Source organism: Chiloscyllium plagiosum, unplaced genomic scaffold, assembly GCF_037043375.1.
Source record: "Chiloscyllium plagiosum isolate Xiang-an unplaced genomic scaffold, Cpla_swu_hap1 HiC_scaffold_24, whole genome shotgun sequence".
Classification (NCBI taxonomy): Eukaryota; Metazoa; Chordata; class Chondrichthyes; order Orectolobiformes; family Hemiscylliidae; genus Chiloscyllium; species Chiloscyllium plagiosum.
In genome coordinates, this window is record NW_028270162.1 from 59196622 (window position 1) to 59202717 (window position 6096).

The window sequence follows — 6096 nt, forward strand, 5'->3', positions numbered from 1 at the left end:
CAGAATCTAACACAGCACTGAAACAATCACTTCAGAATCTAATACAGCAGAGAAACACTCCCTTCAGTATCTAACACAGCACTGAAACACTCCCTTCAGAATCTAACACAGCCCTGAAACACTCCCTTCACAATCTAACACAGCCCTGAAACACTCCCTTCAGAATCTAACACAGCACCGAAACACTCCCTTCAGAATCTAACACAACACTGAAACACTCCCTTCAGAATCTAACAGCACTGAATCACTCCCTTCTGAATCTAATACAGCAGAGAAACACTCCCTTCAGAATCTAACACAGCCCAGAAACACTCCCTTCAGAATCTAACACAGCCCTGAAACACTCCCTTCAGAATCTAACACAGCACTGAAACACTCCCTTCAGAATCTAACACAGCACTGAAACACTCCCTTCAGAATCTAACAGCACTGAATCACTCCCTTCAGAATCTAATACAGCAGAGAAACACTCCCTTCAGAATCTAACACAGCCCAGAAACACTCCCTTCAGAATCTAACACAGCACTGAAACACTCCCTTCAGAATCTAACACAGCACTGAAACACTCCCTTCACAATCTAACACAGCCCTGAAACACTCCCTTCAGAATCTAACACAGCACTGAAACAATCACTTCAGAATCTAATACAGCAGAGAAACACTCCCTTCAGAATCTAACACAACACTGAAACACTCCCTTCAGAATCTAACACAGCCCTGAAACACTCCCTTCAGAATCTAACACAGCACTGAAACACTCCCTTCAGAATCTAACACAGCACTGAAACACTCCCTTCAGAATCTAACAGCACTGAATCACTCCCTTCAAAATCTAATACAGCAGAGAAACACTCCCTTCAGAATCTAACACAGCCCAGAAACACTCCCTTCAGAATCCAACACAGCACTGAAACACTCCCTTCACAATCTAACACAGCCCTGAAACACTCCCTTCAGAATCTAACACAGCACTGAAACACTCCCTTCAGAATCTAACACAGCACTGAAACACTCCCTTCAGAATCTAACACAGCACTGAAACAATCACTTCAGAATCTAACACAGCACAGACACACTCCCTTCAGAATCTAACACACTCCCTTCAGAATCTAACACATCACTAAAACACTCCCTTCAGAATCTAACACAGCACTGAAACACTCCCTTCAGAATCTAACACAGCACTGAAACACTCCCTTCAGAATCTAACACAGCCCTGAAACACTCCCTTCAGAATCTAACACAGCACTGAAACACTCCCTTCAGAATCTAACACTGCACTGAAACACTCCCTTCAGAATCTAACACAGCCCTGAAACACTCCCTTCAGAATCTAACACAGCACTGAAACAATCACTTCAGAATCTAACACAGCACTGAAACAATCACTTCAAAATCTAACACAGCACTGAAACAATCACTTCAGAATCTAACACAGCACTGAAACAATCACTTCAGAATCTAACACAGCACTGAAACAATCACTTCAGAATCTAACACAGCACTGAAACAATCACTTCAGAATCTAACACAGCACTGAAACAATCACTTCAGAATCTAACACAGCACTGAAACACTCCCTTCAGAATCTAACACAGCACTGAAACAATCACTTCAGAATCTAACACAGCACTGAAACACTCCCTTCACAATATAACACAGCACTGAAACACTCCCTTCAGAATCTAACACAGTCCTGAAACACTCCCTTCAGAATCTAACACAGCACTGAAACACTCCCTTCAGAATCTAACACACTGCCTTCAGAATCTAACGCAGCACTGAAACACTCCCTTCAGAATCTAACACACTCCCTTCAGAATCTAACACAGCACTGAAACACTCCCTTCACAATCTAACACAGCACTGAAACACTCCCTTCAGAATCTAACACAGCACTGAAACAATCACTTCAGAATCTAACACAGCACTGAAACACTCCCTTCACAATCTAACACAGCACTGAAACACTCCCTTCAGAATCTAACACAGTCCTGAAACACTCCCTTCAGAATCTAACACAGCACTGAAACACTCCCTTCAGAATCTAACACACTGCCTTCAGAATCTAACGCAGCACTGAAACACTCCCTTCAGAATCTAACACACTCCCTTCAGAATCTAACACAGCACTGAAACACTCCCTTCACAATCTAACGCAGCACTGAAACACTCCCTTCAGAATCTAACACACTCCCTTCAGAATCTAACACAGCACTGAAACACTCCCTTCACAATCTAACACAGCACTGAAACACTCCCTTCAGAATCTAACACAGTACTGAAACACTCCCTTCAGAATCTAACACAGCACTGAAACACTCCCTTCAGAATCTAACACAGCACTGAAACACTCCCTTCAGAATCTAACACAGCACTGAAACACTCCCTTCAGAATCTAAAACAGCACTGAAACACTCCCTTCAGAATCTAACACAGCACTGAAACACTCCCTTCAGAATCTAACACAGCACTGAAACACTCCCTTCAGAATCTAACACAGCACTGAAACACTCCCTTCAGAATCTAACACAGCCTTGAAACACTCCCTTCAGAATCTAACACAGCACTGAAACACTCCCTTCATAATCTAACACAGCACTGAAACAATCACTTCAGAATCTAACACAGCACTGAAACACTCCCTTCAGAATCTAACACAGCACTGAAACACTCCCTTCAGAATCTAACACAGCCCAGAAACAATCCCTTTAAAATCTAACACAGCACTGAAACACTCCCTTCAGAATCTAAGAGGCCAGAAACATTCCCTTCAGAATCTAACACAGCACTGAAACAATCACTTCAGAATCTAACACAGCACTGAAACACTCCCTTCAGAATCTAACACAGCACTGAAACAATCACTTCAGAATCTAACACAGCACTGAAACACTCCCTTCAGAATCTAACACAGCACTGAAACAATCACTTCAGAATCTAACACAGCCCTGAAACACTCCCTTCAGAATCTAACACAGCCCAGAAACACTCCCTTCAGAATCTAACAGCACTGAAACACTCCCTTCAGAATCTAACACAGCACTGAAACACTCCCTTCAGAATCTAAAACAGCACTGAAACACTCCCTTCAGAATCTAACAGCACTGAAACACTCCCTTCAGAATCTAACACAGCCCAGAAACACTCCCTTCAGAATCTAACAGCACTGAAACACTCCCTTCAGAATCTAACACAGCACTGAAACACTCCCTTCACAATCTAACACAGCACTGAAACACTCCCTTCAGAATCTAACACAGCCCAGAAACACTCCCTTCAGAATCTAACACAGCCCAGAAACACTCCCTTCAGAATCTAACACAGCACTGAAACAATCACTTCAGAATCTAACACAGCACTGAAACACTCCCTTCAGAATCTAACACAGCACTGAAACAATCACTTCAGAATCTAACACAGCACTGAAACACTCCCTTCAGAATCTAACACAGCTCTGAAACACTCCCTTCAGAATCTAACACAGCACTGACACACTCCCTTCAGAATCTAACACAGCACTGAAACACTCCCTTCAGAATCTAACACAGCACTGAAACAATCACTTCAGAATCTAACACAGCACTGAAACACTCCCTTCAGAATCTAACACAGCACTGAAACACTCCCTTCACAATCTAACACAGCCCTGAAACACTCCCTTCAGAATCTAACACAGCACTGAAACAATCACTTCAGAATCTAACAGCACTGAATCACTCCCTTCTGAATCTAATACAGCAGAGAAACACTCCCTTCAGAATCTAACACAGCCCAGAAACACTCCCTTCAGAATCTAACACAGCCCTGAAACACTCCCTTCAGAATCTAACACAGCACTGAAACACTCCCTTCAGAATCTAACACAGCCCAGAAACACTCCCTTCAGAATCTAACACAGCCCAGAAACACTCCCTTCAGAATCTAACACAGCCCTGAAACACTCCCTTCAGAATCTAACATAGCACTGAAACACTCCCTTCACAATCTAACACAGCAATGAAACACTCCCTTCAGAATCTAACACAGCCCTGAAACACTCCCTTCAGAATCTAACAGAGCACAGACACACTCCCTTCAGAATCTAACAAAGCACTGAAACACTCCCTTCAGAACCTAACACAGCACTGAAACACTCCCTTCAGAATCTAACACAGCACTGAAACACTCCCTTCACAATCTAACACAGCACTGAAACAATCACTTCAGAATCTAACAGAGCACAGACACACTCCCTTCAGAATCTAACAAAGCACTGAAACACTCCCTTCAGAACCTAACACAGCACTGAAACACTCCCTTCAGAATCTAACACAGCACTGAAACACTCCCTTCACAATCTAACACAGCACTGAAACAATCACTTCAGAATCTAACAGAGCACAGACACACTCCCTTCAGAATCTAACACAGCACTGAAACACTCCCTTCAGAATCTAACACAGCCCTGAAACACTCCCTTCAGAATCTAACACAGCACCGAAACACTCCCTTCAGAATCTAACACAGCACTGAAACACTCCCTTCAGAATCTAACAGCACTGAATCACTCCCTTCTGAATCTAATACAGCAGAGAAACACTCCCTCCAGAATCTAACACAGCGCAGAAACACTCCCTTCAGAATCTAACACAGCACTGAAACACTCCCTTCAGAATCTAACAGAGCACTGAAACACTCCCTTCAGAATCTAACACAGCACTGAAACACTCCCTTCACAATCTAACACAGCACTGAAACACTCCCTTCAGAATCTAACACAGCACTGAAACAATCACTTCCGAATCTAACACAGCACTGAAACACTCCCTTCAGAATCTAACACACTACCTTCAGAATCTAACACAGCCCTGAAACACTCCCTTCACAATCTAACACAGCACTGACACACTCCCTTCAGAATCTTACACAGCACTGAAACACTTCCTTCAGAATCTAACACAGCCCTGAAACACTTCCTTTAGAATCTAACACAGCACTGAAACACTCCCTTCAGAATCTAACACAGCACTGAAACACTCCCTTCACAATCTAACACAGCACTGAAACACTCCCTTCAGAATCTAACACAGCACTGAAACACTCCCTTCAGAATCTAACACAGCACTGAAACACTCCCTTCAGAATCTAACACAGCACTGAAACAATCACTTCAGAATCTAACACAGTACTGAAACACTCCCTTCAGAATCTAACACAGCACTGAAACAATCCCTTCAGAATCTAACACAGCACTGAAACACTCCCTTCAGAATCTAACACAGCACGGAAACAATCCCTTCAGAATCTAACACAGCACTGAAACACTCCCTTCAGAATCTAACACAGCACTGACACAATCACTTCAGAATCTAACACAGCACTGAAACACTCCCTTCACAATCTAACACAGCACTGAAACAATCACTTCAGAATCTAACACAGCACTGAAACACTCCCTTCAGAATCTACCACAGCACTGAAACAATCACTTCAGAATCTAACACAGCACTGAAACGCTCCCTTCAGAATCTAACACAGCTCTGAAACACTCCCTTCAGAATCTAACACAGCACTGAAACACTCCCTTCAGAATCTAACACAGCACTGAAACAATCACTTCAGAATCTAACACAGCACTGAAACACTCTCTTCAGAATCTAACACAGCACTGAAACAATCACTTCAGAATCTAACACAGCACTGAAACACTCCCTTCAGAATCTAACACAGCACTGAAACACTCCCTTCAGAATCTAACACAGCACTGAAACACTCCCTTCAGAATCTAACACAGCACTGAAACAATCACTTCAGAATCTGACACAGGCCTGAAACACTCCCTTCAGAATCTAACACAGCACTGAAACCCTCCCTCCAGAATCTAACACAGCACTGAAACACTCCCTTCAGAATCTAACACAGCACTGAAACTCATCCCTTCACAATCTAACACAGCACTGAAACACTCCCTTCAGAATCTAACACAGCACTGAAACAATCACTTCAGAATCTAACACAGCACTGAAAAATCACTTCAGAATCTAACACAGCACTGAAACACTCCCTTCAGAATCTAACACAGCACTGAAACACTCCCTTCAGAATCTAACACAG